Below are 16,655 nucleotides of genomic sequence, written 5' to 3' on the forward strand. Positions count from 1 at the left end.
TTGACCTGCGGGCACTGAGCCCAACCTCCTAAGGGTCCAGGCCTTGTCCTCCCAGTCCTTCCCACAGTGACACAAAGCTGACGGCCCTGAGTTAAACGCCAGGCCCAATTTTTATATGAAATGAATGTATACTAGCTAAATATTTGAAAAAACTCTAAAATTATAGATATAGATATAGATATAGATATAGATATAGATATAGATATAGATATAGATATATAGATATATATACACACACACATTTTTTGTGTGTATACCATATACATATATTTTAATTGATTAAACTCATCGGGGAAAGACTTTTGGGCATTATAAAACCTACTTTTATGCTCCACAAAAGAAAATTTATAAAATCAAGTGACCATCACACACACACAAAGATACAAACGTGAACACAACGATGTTGATATTAAATGAATTTGAATCCAGGGCAATTTGAAACAAAGAAACATCACTTTATAAATAAATATGCTGGAATTTGTAATGAAGTTCTGACAGGGAAATTTCTAATAACTAAATAATTCAGTCTGAAGATTCATTGTAGAAATTGTCAGACAAACAAGGAAAAACTAGAGATTTTACTTACAGGCTTTAATAGATAAAATGAGCAAAAAATAACTAGGCATAAAAATCCCAAATACCATAATAAACAAGGTTGGTTTCATTCATATATAGAACAGATCTACTTCCCCTCCCTAAGTGGAAAATGCTTCGGTTTTTTCAAGTTCTCGAGTCACTGACAGAATTTAATATGCTGCATTGGCCATAAATACTTCACAACATTTGCCAAAGTTATTTTATGCAAATTTAATTCAAAGGAGAAGTTTCACAAGGTAACTATTTTAAAACAAAGATACAGGGAAATTTCAAATATTTCTCTAACATAACTTTAAACAATGAGGAAATAAAAGCCTACACTGGGAAAATTTCTGAAAGGATTATAAATCAGAACCTATAACATATGTCTAACTTCATGCTTGAAGGACATCACAGCACTGAATAATTCACTGATAAACAACAAAAACAACTTAAACATCTAGTGAAGAAAAGTGATGAAGAACAAAAGCAGACTTTTATAAATTGAAAAGTAGAGAAATTGTAGAACTAATGAAAAGCAAACACAAAATCTGAGAGTGGAGAGAAGAAAATTATAGTATTAGTAACTTTATCAGAGAAAAAAGGAGAAAGCAAAAAAAGCTTAAAAATTAACAATAAATACAGTTTCAGTGGAAATTATAAAATAATCATAGTAGCTTTTCTCGATTCTTTATGAATATAATAAAATATGGATGAAAGTTAACAAAACACAGAAAATTTATACAAACTGACTGTACAAAATAGAGGATTTCAAAGTACAATTCTACTAAAATTCTGGGTAATTCTAATGCTATTCAGCTGTTTCAGGGTATGCAAAAGTAAGGATGTCTACATTAGTGTAATAAAGCTACTGTCTGGGACATCTATTTTATTACCTTCCCAGGTCCTAGGGGACTTCACTTTTGGCTTGTCACCCACTCCCAACTTCCAACTCAGCAGTTTCACTGCTGTGATTTGTTTTTCTGACAACACTGTTCTTTCACATCCTTCTGTCTGTCTGCTGCCTTCCTCCTTCACTTATGGGGGGCATTATGAAAATATTGGGCTCATTCACATAATCCAGGGTAATCTCCCCATTTTGAAATCCTTAAATAAGTCAGAGTCATCTTTGGCATGTAAGGTAATGCAATTGTGGGTTATGAGGAACGGAAGGTGGGCCTCTTTGGAGGTCACTGATCTGCCGCCTGCTCCATATTACTGAAGATAATACATTTGCTCATGCTGTGTGCAGTGCGGGTCACCTGCCATTCTCAGACATTGCTGGAGGCTAGTAAAAGCTTGATGCACAGCTATTTGGGTTATTCATAAGATTAAAATTGGATATCCAGGAATTTCTCACACAGATGCACCTACATACAGTAAAAAACGATTGCATATACAAGGATACCGACTATAGTATTTTTGTAACATCAGTAAAATGCAAATAGGTAAAGCATTATAGAAAGAGAACTGGATAAACTGTACCCTTTCATGAACAATGCTGCTCTCATTGTATTGGGATGGAAAGTACCTCCAAGATGCACACCATTTTTAATTGTTTATGAGAAGTAGTACTCTTGAGAAAATGTAAGCAGTTCAACATTTCTGAAATCAGGATATGCCTTTCAAATAATGACCTTTTTCTTTAAATGACAGAAATGTTTTCCTTTCTGTGAACTAAAATAATAGTGTGTCTTGTGATGCGTGAGAACTTTAATATTATACTTAAGTGGGAAAAGTTGTTTATCTGTAACTATGTATTATATGTGCAACAAAATAAATACATGCAGGCATATACTTTTCCTGTTTACCATGTCATTACCATGGTCATACAAACAAGATTTTTAATTCTCCCTTTTAATAAATGTATTCCCTTTTCTTGGGTTTAATTTACAGGGAAACTCTTCAACACAGTTAATCTACACTTATTTTGAGTTTTTCTTCTGCTTAACTTTATTCTACTTGATTTTTATCTTAAACTCTTCTCATCACTTTTACTACAACCCCTGATCTTGTAAATTGTTTAGCAGAATTAGACACATTGTCATATCTCCTCATAAAGAAGTTTTTCTCTAGGAAACCCACATTGGTTTTCTTCTTCTCCTATTGTTACTTCCTGGTCTCTTTGTTTCTTCCTCTTTCTCTTTTACTATCAAATGTTGGAGGATTCCTGGGTCTCCATTCTATTTGCTCTCTTGTATGTCTGCATTTTCTGTTCCTGAGTGATGATGGTGGTGGTGGTGGTGGTATGGGATTCTCCTCCAGCTTCACAATTTCCAGTACCATCTGTTTGCTTTTGATTATCAAATTTCTATCTCTAGCTCAAATCTGTTACCTGATTTCATGTTAGTATACCCAGATTTATGTTTTGTACTTCCATTAGGATCTGTATGAACATCTCAAATCTAGGGTGTTTAACACCTCCTCCCTAATCTATTTCCCTGTCATTCTTTCCATTGCAAGCAGTGGCACCTCCATCCTTTCTGTTGTCCCGGCTAAAGTCCTTAAACTCCTGACTTCCTCTCATGGCCCTCATCCAAGTCACTGTTCTTTCTTTTTGACTGCCTACTAAGTATATTCAGAATCCAACTGTTTCTCACCATCTGCTCCCTTCCCATTCTAAGTTACCATTCATAGTCTTTGCATAGCTTGCCTTTCTCTTCTTACTGATCTCCCAACTCTGCTCTCTGTCTGGCTATTCTCAACAGAAACCCAGCATATCTTACCAAAATGGAAGTCACACCAGGTCATTCCTTGCTTTGAACCCTCCAATGCATCCCTGAAATCTCCTTCTCACTGGGAGAACTGCAGACCTTGATCTCATTTCCTGCTTTTTGCTTCCAAACTCATTTTTTCCTGGATGTTCTTCAAAATCCATGGAACTCACTGTCATCTTTCAGTTCTACTCAAATGTTGTTTTGCCTGGGAGTTTATTTGATCAGTCCTAAATTTCCCTACCTACTTATACATCTCCTTCAAGCTCCCTCTCTCCACCCCCTATTTGACTTTTCTCCAAAGTAACAATAATCTTCTAATAGACTACAGAATGAGCATATTTATCCGATTTGTATTCTGTCTCCCCACACTGGACTGTGCACTCCTTGAAGGCAGGGAGTATCACCTATTTTGTGCATTGATTTCACATTTTCTATACCTGAAGTATGCTGGGAATGTGATAAATAATTCTGTGAAGGGTTATCAGTTCCTTGAATGTTTATGGTGTCGTTCTTTAAGGAAATACCTGGGAATGATAAGTGTTCCTCTTTGAAGGAACTGGATTTCTGGGAGAAAAATGAAGAAAAAAGACTTACTATTTATTGCATATGATTTTCAACTTTGTATTTTATATTGTTATATATTGAAAAGTCAAGTTTATTTGGTTTTTAGGTATTAAAGAATCTAATGCTAAGTGCAACCTGGGATGAAGTAACAGTCTTGAATTAAAATGTGAAGCACTTTGCACCTACTCAGAGTCAGAATCATTAATCTGTCTCTCTCCTCTGGGTATGCCTTTTCTAGTTATGTGTTAATTTAATGTAAGTCAGTAAGGAGAAGAGTGAGTGATATACAAGACTGCCCTTAACTAGTTCATTCTTTCCCAATCCACTGTTCAGCTGCTTAAGAGAATTTGTGAAAAAGCAGTGTCCAAGAAGGAAGAGTTCCTGTGATAAAACTTAAACTGATGCTGAGGCAAAGGAAGAGATTTCACAGTTTACTCTAAGGAAGACACGGAGACTCGCCTCACAATGTGGACCAACTCAGATTCTCTGGTAGCAAAGAGGAATCAATACTTGATAAAACAAGTACTCAATGCCAGCTAGCATGCAGTTGTGGGAGGTTAGATGTAGCAGTTGCTAAGCAAAGGTGCTTTTTAGCATTAAGCATTTTCCCTTCCACTAAAATAAATCCACGAGGGAAACAATTCATTCTTTATGATTTTTAAAGGTAACTTTCTGGCTGGAAAACAATTTACTGCTACAAGAAATGGGTTCTTTTAGAAAAGTATATAATTGGCTGCCATTTGATATTATATGGCATTATTAAAGCATTGAAATTCTCTTAATGTGCATCATTTTCCCTTGCCAATGAACATTTTTACCACCTGTAAGAGTCCCTTGCTGTCTCATCTAACCTAAATTATTTTGAGAGTGTCTCAACTAGAGATGATTTTGACAAAATCAACCTTATAGGATTAAAAGAGTCAAAGTACTGTAAAAATATAATGTAACCATGCTTACTCTTTTGATTAATTTTTATTTTGTTCACCACAGCATCGACTTTGTCAACTAACACTTGAACTACTAGTTTAAAGCTTGTTAGTTTCTATATCTTCCCATTCTATGCAACTTCTTACCCTTACAATTGCAAATATTAATGGTGTTCCATTGTTTACAAGGTTGACAGACAAACCATTCTAATTTGGTCATACTTCACCTTCATTGGAGAGATAGTAGTTGTTAAAACGTAAATCTGCAGGTTTTCCTGCAGGCCTACAAGTTTTGCCTTGTGACTCTGATGGCCAGTAAGGCTTGAGAATTGCTTAATGAGAAGATGGAAATAGAGGGAGATAATTTATTTGTTTGTTTGAAATGTAGAATATAGTTAATGAAGAGACGCCCTCTACCAATAAAACAACCTGATTGCTTTACCAAGCAATTTTTCAAGAGCATGAGAGACACTAACAAAGATCTATTCATTGGGTGGACAGAAGAATGGATGAATGGATAGATGGATGGGTGGGTGGGTGAATGGATGGATTCAGCTCTGACTGAAATATGGAAGCAGGGTGGTTATGTTTGCCCCTCCGCACACACTGTTCTGTCTTTTTGAGATTCTTTAGTTTCACAAGGGTAACAAAATTCTCTATGTCTCTGCAAGGAAAACTGGGCTTTGTCACCTTTGGGATTATACCTGTGTAAATAGAATATGCAAAGTCAGTATTACTGATGAAATGTATAAAATCTTCATTTATTTTGAGTAAATCCTATTGATACAATTTTTTAATGTTAAATAATAGAAATAGAGTGAGTGTATCATACCCAGACCAGTGGTGGGGGCATCAAAGTGAGTTCAATTTAAAATTTTAACTCTAAAATATGGCTGAAATGCAGGAATCATAAAGACAGCTAAAAGCAGAATAAATAGGAACAGTAAACAGGTTAGAAATGCTTTCAAATGTAACAGTTTTCTCAGCAGGTATAAGGGTCAAACTTTATTCTCGATATAGAGACATTACTTTGAAAGAAACGAAATAAAACTTTACCTATGTTCTGTTTACAAGTGACATATAAAATGACACACCAAAACATAAAAACACAAAAAGATTGAAAGTGAAAGAATTAAAACAGAAGATATGCTAGGCAAATGTTAACAATAAATAGATTTGTGGTAGAGGTCACCATAGTCAGGTCATTCTGTTACCTGTGGCTGTAAGCTTTCCAATTCAATGAACATTTTAAGGGAGCAATAGCATATAAATAACACTGTGATTTCAGCTGTGTGATATTTCAGCTGAATATTCAAACATTTTCAACTCCAAGTTTTTTCCCCTAAAAATGCCAGTTCTAAGTTTACTTTCCTAGAGTCACATTTTATGGTTGGAGATGTTAATTTTATTTTGTTATTAAAATGTTAATAGAAACAAGTTTCAATAGGCAGTGGTATATAAGCATTTTTGCTTATAGCTCGTAAAGTTGAGTATCAGGAGGCTGGAATCTAAGTCCAGTAAAATCTGATACAAGAATTAATGGAGAGCTTTCAAAAGCCAGTTCAGCAGCCAACACTAGGGTGGAGAGAGACTCCTCTTTAGAGATCAGCGTTGTCTATTCTACTTTTTTCTTTGTTCTCTGAGCTTAATAGGGAAACACAACTGGTTTTGCAAAATGATGATGTAGTTCTGCACATGACAATGGTAATGACGTGAGCCCTACAGAATGCACTCCGGCCCCTTCTAAGTTCAGCACCAACTGTGGAGTGATCAAGGGTGGTCTTCGTGATACCAAGAGAGGTGGTGAATTTTTTATGGCCCAGCCAGCGATGAATTTCTCCTGTCTCAAGACATGTTTTACTCTGAGGTACTCATCAAGAGCTCCTCAAAGTCAGTCATTAAAGGTGGAAAAATGATTTTGAAAAAGGTTGAAAAGTTCAGGAACATGCCGTGTGAATATCAAGGATATTGAAAGCCGTAGGCCATCCTGTTATTGACTTCCTCTGGCCTCCCTGGCAGTCCCTGGACCAAGCACTGGTATCAGGAAGGAAAGTGCATAAGATGACCCAGCTTTCCCAGGAGGACATGACCATTAAGCATCCTCTATTATTCTCTTACAGGAGCTCACATATGGTGAGTAAAACCCTGCAATGGCAGTGGAAATCCTGCTTTGTGAATAACTGATCTTTCTATTATCTTTTGAAGTGAGGAAATGGGGGCATATTTCTTTATAGTTTTGCTGGAGCTCTTAGTCCATGCACTCTATGAAATAAAACCAAAACACAGCATGTGGTCTTTCCTTTGTTCATTTGACAATGAGGGGCTTGTGAATCAGGCTATATGAGAGCGCTCTGTTGTAACATACATTTGGGGAAGGGCCTAATTTTTGAAGATTTATCAATCCTGTGCTCGAAGGGGCATATCACAGAAATGTTTTGTACCTTACAACTCTTTCGCCTGGCTATGATTTATTGGAGCACTGTGGTATAAATCATGCTCTTTGATTCTCCCTTCTCTTTCAGAAATAGAAATAAGTGACTTGCTCTGTGGAGTCACTCTTGTTCTCTTTTTCTTTTTCATATTTTTAAAAAACTTTCACTAGAAACCTTGTTGTAATCTGCTTTGATCCTGTATACCCCATTTTCTCCTGTTAATTCTTATTTAAAGAATTTTTTTGTTAGTCATGATCAGCTAAGAAATACAAAAAGTAAAACATTTAAAACATTTGGAGTCCTCTCTAAGATACATACATTTCAATATATGTCATATTATTGCTAGGAACCAGTGTACCGGTGAAGTTTTATCTCGTGGATTTTTTTGCTTTTTTTGTAATTTTCTCTGGGTTTGGAAATATGAATTCAAATTACAAGTCAAAGTGTAATTAATGCTTATTTTTTAAAGCCAAACTTCTACAAAACCATAAAGAAAATAATCATATTTTTTACAACACCACAGGTAAACAACAAGCATATTTAGAAATGAGATGATTTTAAAGCAAACAACAGGGTAAATCAATAACTCCCACATGGAGGGAAAAGATGATTTTCTACTCAGGATATCAAACAAAACTAACATGATATTAATGGCTGAGTGAACAGGCTTCCCATTTGCACTTTCTTGAGGGGGAGGTTAAGGATTGGCAGCTGCTCGTATAAATCAAGTCTGGTAAGAACCGAATGAATAAGTGTTTGACATTTTCAGTTGGAAAGGAGCAGCTTGTCTTCGGTTCCGAGAAGCCCTCTCCTTGTGACAATCATTTTTTTTCTCTTTTGATGAACCAGATTTTTAATATCAACTTAGCATAAGTACACGCAGTGGAGTCCAGAGGGCAGGAGTTTCTGAGGTGGCGAGGTAGCCAAGATGAAAGGGGAACACAGGAGCACATTGACCCCTTGAAACCAAATCTGGTGCTGGTGTGTTTGCCAGTGCATTTTATTTCAGCTCTTTCTACTCACTTGTGCTGTATTCCACAGTTCTTAAATCCAAAGAAACAGAGAGAACATGATGACACATAAATGAGATTATTTTCTGATGTTCATCAACTTCACAGACTAATTTAGCATCTTGCTGATATAATGCCTTACAGAAAAATTACTTGTTAAACAACTGTTAACCAACATTATTTTTGAAAGCCTACTAAGGGTCCAGAAACTGGTGAGGTTCCTATTTATGAGAACATATTTTGCTTCATAACTACAAGAGATAGTTCAGGACTCTGAGTTCTACGTTTACACCTACCTAGTGTTCTACCCCACAGTGATCCACCTGACCTCATGGTATGAAATATGGACTTTCTAATGTCTCTTTTAGCTCAAACATGATAGCCTCACTTTTACTATCCTAGTCTCGACCTGAACCTATTCCTAAGCTAGAAAGGAGAAAGTAGGAGGAAATCAAAAGGCAAAAAGAGAACAAATAAAGTACAAAACAATAATAGCAACAAAATATGCTAGGATTTAAGGCAGTGCCCAACCAAGTCCTTGTAAAATGGTGTCCACTCATCTCATGTGAAACATGCTACTATCTGTCCATTTAGAAGAGATAAATCAAATCCTTGGAAACTAGGTTTCAGAGTACAGATGGGGACACTTATTTTTCATCTGTGTACCCACCATGATGCAAGTAAGTTTGGGAGAATCTCACTGTGTTCTCAGTACAGTTAACTGGCAGGAAGAAATTGGGCAACACCAGAGCTCTATGGAGGACCCGGAATTTCCCACATGAATCAGTCACAGTTAACACGTGTTTGGTACTTCTGCACTTACTTAGGCACATTAAACTTGCTAATATTCTGAGTTGAATTACTGGAGGTTGTTTGTCATACAACCCTGAAATTTTCTGCTTTGACTCTATTGTTTCTTGAGTTTCTGTGCAGCTGTTGGCCATGATGTAGAAACAACTTCCTCTTGACCTCTGTTATGCTTGGGGTTTTAGGTGTTCCTCAAAGGTCCACGTGGTAAAGGCTTGTTCACCAGTCTCTGGTGCTATGGCAGGTGGTGGAAAACTTAAAGAATGGTCACTGTTGGAAGCAAACCAGGTCTTCTGTCTCCTTTTTGCTTCCTGGCAGCCAAGAGGTACCCGGCGTCCTTTGTCACAGCCTCCTGCCATGAAAGACTCTGTTGCTACAAATCCAAAGAAATGGGACAAATGGCCATGGCCTGAAAATGTGATCCAAAATAAGCCTTTCCTTTTTAAGGTGTTTATTTTGGGAATGTTGTCATAGTGATGGAAAAGCAAATAGCACAATCCATTTCTACTGATTGCCCTTGTCCCTGGTGCTTACTTGTGCCTTTGGACTCTCCCAGGGGCTGCAGAAAGATGAAGTCCAGTCAATGTGTTGCAGCAGGGGTCTCTGATTAAATTGGTCTTCCTTACAAGCGTGTATTGTCTAGTTTACATAATAAATTAGCAGAAAATCAGTTCCCCAGGAATGATGAGACTAGACCAAATAAATGTGTTAACCTCTTTGAAGGTACAAAGGCTTGAAACTTGAAACTTACCCAGCCCCACTCCCTACTCCCTATTTTGGGGAGTGTTTAATTTTGAAAGACTAAGGAAAAGTGAGGAGACTAACTTATGTAATTATATGTCTCTTTATTTTCCATTTAAAAATTAAATTATTCTTGTATAAAAGTCATACATAATTATGGGATAACATGATATTTCAATATATGTATTTATTGTGCAATATTTAAAACTACCTGGGACACTTATCTAGCTACATGCTTATTATTTTTATAGTGAAAACATTCAGTCGTTCCTTCTAATATCTTGAAATATGCGGTATGTCGTTAGGTGTTTAACGGCCATGTACTGCACATTTCAAGATATCATCAGTATGATCAGCCACTTTACTGTGCAATAGATTGCCAGAATTCATTTCTCCTATTTAAGTAGCACTTAGTACCCTTTAAACACCATTTTATGCTCAGGACTCATGGAATCAACTTTCTTAAATTCTACATGAGTGAGAGGATGTTGTATGTGCCTTTATTCTTAAATAAATTTTAACCTTTTGTAGAATTTGAATCTTGTATGGAGCAACTGAAAACTTAAAAACATTGAGTAAGGTGTATAGTGTCATAGACATCATAGATGGTACAACTGGATTAAAATTCTTCACCTCAAAATTTAATTGTTACTTTGGACTCCATTGATTAAGAATAAATAAAATAGCAATAACCTGAATATCTCCCCAAATTGGACATCTGGATTAATAAAAGAGCTAGTAAGTGAAAGAAGACATTAAGAGTGTAGAGTGTGGTAACTATATAGAGTGAACTGTTTTAAACTAGTTCTTTTAATGCTTGGATAGAATAAAATTGAAGGTGATTTCCATATGATCTTGGGCTTCCATCTTTTTGCATCTCAAGAACATAATTTTGACTTCTGTATTAAAGCCATGTGAAACCATAAAGCATCATTTAAATTTTGGGTTCAAAAATATAAATAATCACATAGTGACTAAAAATAATGACATTTAAACATTTGTTCTATAATGAAATGCTACTTAGAAAATTCCAATTTTGGGTAATCTACTTTATGGTGAGGCATTTGGTTTATAAAGTGATTTAGAAACATATCTATCTGGGAGTCATATCAATAGTCCTGCTAGCTCTGACCTCATTGATAAAAACTAAATAGCTGGTGAGCTTCGCTGAAGGCTTGAAGATTTGTGTGCCATTGATTCTTGCCATGGGACGAACAGATGTTTTTGGTTCAGTGTCAGTTGTTTGTCATGGAATTATAATAATATTTTTCAAAAAGCTTTGCTTTGACTTCCATTATGCCGTGAGACTGCTTTTTTTCCTTTCCCCAACCTCCCCACCATCTGCCTTGATTCTACGTTGGAAAATTTCCCTGCTATTCCATCCAAAAGGGCCAAGTGAAATCAATATGGCAACAGCAGATTGCTGGCAAGCTCCAGCTTTTAAGTGGGATGTTGTTGTGATTAACAGGGGCCCAGCTCCTTACCTCTCTGTGATCCCAGTAAAATCTCAGAACGTTTCAGTTGCACCTAAGATTCAATTAGTCCTATGTGTTTCCTAAATTGCATCATAAGGCTAAAAAAATAAGCTTAAAAAAGATTAATTATATTTAGGTTTGGTGGGAATGGAATGATATGATTTTCACTTTTGGTTTATTTTGGATTAAAAACTAATCAATATATGTTACCATGTGCTTTAAAATAGGTGCAGTGAGAGTCATTACAGGATCCATGCTTTCACATGCCATATGTATGCTAGAGATCGCACAGGAAAATGGAGAGGTTTTTTTCAGTATTGCTCCTCAAATATGAATCTTTTAATAATATTTTCAAAAATTTTCATTAGTACATTTTTGCAGTGTATAATGGCCACATTTCTCATGGAGAATTGGAGCATGTACATGACATGTCTTAATTATTTTTTTAACTCCTTTCCCCCTTCTTCCTCCTTCTCTCCATCTTTTAGTCCCTGTATTATTTGCAAAAATCTATTTTCTTCTTTTCTATTGTCAATTTTTATTTTGCTCTTGATTTGTATTTTGAATATGCCATGTTAAATAATCCATGGAATATTTAAGTTCATATGTTGGAATTATTTCACATAACTCTATGGCCTCAAGGAGCATTCATTTTCCCACAAATAACTTGTTTATTTTTATGGTAGAGTGGCTCTCCATTACTTATAAGTACTATATTTTATTTACTCAGTCATCTGTTGATGAACATTTAGGATACTTCCAATATTTAGCTATTATGAATTGTACCGCTATAAGAAGCCTTGCCTACATTCGTATTACTTGATTTCTTGGAGATAACCATTCTTTTTAGTGGGCAAAAATGGCGAACTTTTTTTCATGTATTTAGTGGGCATTTTTGCTCTTCTGTTAAGTATCTATTCATTTCACTTATCACTTTTTGATTAGGTCTTTTGTTTTGGGTGTATAATTATTTGAGATATTCATATATTCTAGATAATATTCCTGTCTGAGGAGGAGTGGCAATATTTTTTCCCATTCCATAGGTTATGTTTCTATACTATTGGTTGTTTCCATCATGTGTAGAAGCTTTTTAATTTGAGTATCCCAGTTGCTATTTCTTATGCAGTTGGGCTCTGTTAGAAAGTCCTTGCCTATTCCTGTGTCTTCAAGAGTTTTACCTATTTCATATTCTAGCAGAATGTTTCTGTTTAACATTTAGATCTTTCATCCATCTTGAATTTAGTTTCCCTACCTGGTAAGACATATGAGCCTAGACAACCTTTTAAAACCTTTATAACTAATGTTACTTACATGTTTTATATGATTTTAGTAACTTTATAGCTAACAAACTATATAACTAATTATATTATGAAATCTCTTCTGCTGGTTTTTCTCACTTCACTTATTATTAAATATTTGTGCCTCTATAATAGACAAAGACTGGGTAATCAGGAGATAGGATTTCACAGTGGGACAGTACACCTGGGAATGAGATGAGTCAGATTGTGACTATAGGGGTGGATGGCTGAAGGTCAATGGAATAAGTTGACATTGGGAAACTGGAGACAGTATGATTAAAAAAAAATTTGGTGATGCTGGGACTTTGCCTGAATCATTTCCTTATTCGTTATTCTCATTTTATTCATAATGTTGGCAATTTAACAACCATAAGAATTAAGTTGGTTCATTCATGCAAGTAAGAAGACAGGAGAGTCCCACTTCACACATGATGTCAAACATTTTTTCCTGATCTGCCTCTGATGTTAACTTATCACTTTAGCACTTGTGTTTACTTCTTCCTTTAATATTACAAATATGTTCTCTCTTGTGACATGGAAGATAGCCATAGGCATCCTGACTTCAGGTTTCCTTGTTTAGTAGAGTTTAGAGATAACTGTATCTCCCAAAGTCCACACACAACTCCCAGGCCAAGAGTCTCAGAAACTCAGCGTGGGTCCTGTATCCTGCTGGACTCCAGTTGCTGTTGGTGATGGGATAAGGATCTCATGCCTCCTTGACTAGGACTAAATCAGACTTGTGTACCCTTTTGCCCCAACATGTGGGATGTAAAGATAAAGAGGGTAACCAGGGAAAAACTGGTAAGACAGTGGGAGAAAGACAACAAGCTGAGAGCAAAAGACTCCAGTTAATGTGAAGAGAAGCTTTTAGCCCTGGTTCATCAGTTGACCATGGTTTATCTAACAGCCCAATATAAGTAGGACTCAGCAACCTAACTTATTAAACTATATTTAGCAACTTTGAGCTAAACTGGTTTTCTAATGTCTGAAATTCAGTCTTTGTAAACCTTCCTTGTATGGAAGTATTTTAAATCTTCCCGAATCAATTTTGATAATGTACGTTTTCACTGGAACTTCTCTCCTGCACATTTTAAAACATATTTGTACAAGTTTGTACATATTAGTCTCATAATTTTTAAATAATTTCTGCATCTGTAGCAATGCTGCTTTCTCAATATTTGTGTTATCTTATTTTTATCAGATTTGTCTATTCTAACTTTTAATGTTTCTTAGCTCTATTTTCTGTTAGTTTTGTATCTTATCAATGTCTATTTTTATCTTTTATAAATTTACCTCTCTGTTCTCCTAATCTTTTCTTTGCTGCATTTTAACTTTTATATAATAGCTCTAGGTATTATAATCTACAATTAACAAATAAGTAGATTTATCAGTTACCCTAATCTATGGACTTGAGGATAAACCACAATTACAATTATTTGTCCTGAGTATACTATTCTGTAATTAAATTGAAGGAAAGAAAATATTATTCTGAATAAAGAGATTTTAATAACTACAAAGATCTCCCCAACATATGCTTTGCCAAAAATAAATGCCATTGCTTTCACAGGAGGGTAAGTGAAGTAGCAAAAGCTTCCAAACCTCTGCATTTACATATTTAAATTATCCTTGCACCAGGGAAGGAACCTGGAATAGTTATCATTTATGACAACCTGGCACTTGGTAAAAATGTCACAGGGTGATAATTACTGGATGTGGAAAAGCTCCCACTTTTTGAATATGCTGCCCAGGTCTGCACCAGGCTGGAGGATACTGCCAATTATAAGAAACTCAAATTATAAGAAATCCACTACCACATCTCTGGTGACACACGACTGGTAGCCATGGCCTTGGTCCAATCCCAGACCCTCCCTTTCTGAAAGGATGGCTTAGACCAGTCATAGCCCTTCTTTAATGTGTCTTTCTGCCTTTAACAGCAATGATAAGGTCACCTCCCATATTCCTTCAAGTAACTCTTTCATTAAACAAGAATACAGCTGCTAATGAGATAATTGTTGAAAATGCTTTTTACACCCTTCCTCCTCCCACAAAAAAACTCTGCATTAAGACTTGCAAATATAGTCCTTAGACTGTAAGTCTTAGCCCTGCACTTGCTACTGTGGGGAGGTGATTTACTCTATAAACAGTCAAGAAAAGACAGAACCTTTGTCCACCAGTCAGGGGACATATATACATTGGCCAGATGTGGTGGTGGCCATCTGTAATCCCATAACTCAGGAAGCTGAGGCAAGAGGATTCCTGTGAGCTCAAGGCTACCCTAAAATGAGTTCAAGGCCAGCCTGACCTGCATAGACCTTGACTCAAACAGACAAAAAATAAATTCAATAGAGTGCCTCAGCATCCCAAGCCACCACTGACTGTCCCGCTGCATGGAGGAAGAACACCAAGCTCTGCCACTGGGCTTGCTGCGCCCCCCCCCAACTTCCACTGCCACTGCTGCACAGTGGAAGGTGCCAAGCTGAGGAGGCTGCCAAGCTCTGCCCCAGCTCATGCCATTGGACCTGCCCAAGTGCCTCGGCATCCCTGACTGCCACCGACCACCCTGTCACATGGAAGAACAATACCAAGTGCTGTCCCAACTCAGGCAGCTGTGCTAGACTTGCCCGCATCAGCACCCACCCACTGCCACTACACAAAGAATTATTGTTGTGCTCCTTCCTGGCTCAGGCTGCTGAGCTGTGCCATTAACCCAGGATGCTCCTCCTGTGTGCTGATCCATAGAATCACCACACTCAACCCATTGCCCTCGGCTACCTTCCTCATCTCTTAGACCAAGCACTTCTGTGAACATTTGGCTCCCATTCTCCCTCCTAGAACCTTGAACTGTGGTGGACTGGCAGTGCTGATTTGATGGGAGACTCAGTGGCCCCTCACCCAGACAGAGGAACCTGGTAGGTACTGGTCAATATGTACCCAATAATCGGGCTGACCACAACCACACAGTAGGACCCCGGGACATACACAGTCCACAGTTGTGACTATTGGGATTAAATAACCAGATATTGGCCCAGAAGGTGAAAAATGACAAAACGAAAAACCAAAATGCAATCTCAAACATCTAGTCCATCAGGTGCAAGAACAGGTGATAGCAAAATAGAGGACTTTAAAAGTCATACACCAGAAATCTCTGAAAAGATAGCAAATGAAGTAAAGAAACAAATCCATGAGGCTATAGAGGAAATCAAATTAGAAGTAATGTCTTACATAAAGACAGAAATAACAACCTTAGTAAAGGATTTGCTCAACATAGCTAGGGAAGAAATAGATAAAAAAAATTACAGGAGCATGGGAAATTGATTGAAACATTGAATGAACAATGCAGAAAACAAGAAGAATCCATGAAACAAATTCAAAGAGATATCCAAGAAACAAAAATTTCATTGAAAGCTGACAAAACTGTTTAAATGAAGCTGAGGATAGAATTTCAGAACAGCCGGACAGGATCACAGACAACAGCCATGAAAAGATAGAACTTCTAAAAACAACAAAGCAGCATGAAATGATAATCCAGCAGCTCCAAGATGATGCCAAAAGAAACAATGTAAGACTAGTAGATATCAGTGAGGATGCAGGAGACAACGCAAAGGACATAACTAAGCTGTTCACAGAAGTAATAAAAGAAAATTTCTCAAACATGGGGAAAAATCTGATACACAAATAAGTGAGGCATATAGAACTCCAAACAGTAATAACCAACATAGATTTATACCCATACATACAATAATTAAGATCCCAGACATACAGCATAAAAACAGAATACAAAAAAGCTGTCAGAAAAAAGACACAACTCACCTATCAAGAAAAGCCTATTAGAATCGTAGCAGACTTCTCAGCATAATCCTTCAAATTAAGATGAGCTTGGAGTGAAGTATTTCAAGCCCTGAAAGAAAACAAGTTTCAACCCAGACTGATGTACTCAGAAAAACTATATTTCAAATTTAATGGGGAAAGAAGATACTTCCATGATATAAAACAACTGAAGAACTTCATATCTACCAAACCAACCCTAGAAAGAGTATAGAAAGACGTGCTAGAAAGAGATAAAAATGACCACAATCTACAGAACAGCAACAGAAAGAAACCATCAGGCT

General features: G+C 36.6%; 1 protein-coding gene across 1 annotated transcript in view; it reads left to right on the top strand.

Moving 5' to 3' along the window:
* Hs6st3 (heparan sulfate 6-O-sulfotransferase 3) overlaps positions 1 to 16,655 on the top strand; it is a 681,307-nt gene that overhangs the window by 587,101 nt on the left and 77,551 nt on the right. The window lies entirely within an intron of this gene.

This window comes from Cavia porcellus, unplaced genomic scaffold (assembly GCF_034190915.1).
Source record: "Cavia porcellus strain 051 isolate PalLab524CR breed Dunkin Hartley unplaced genomic scaffold, mCavPor4.1 scaffold_4, whole genome shotgun sequence".
In the NCBI taxonomy this organism is placed as follows: domain Eukaryota; kingdom Metazoa; phylum Chordata; class Mammalia; order Rodentia; family Caviidae; genus Cavia; species Cavia porcellus.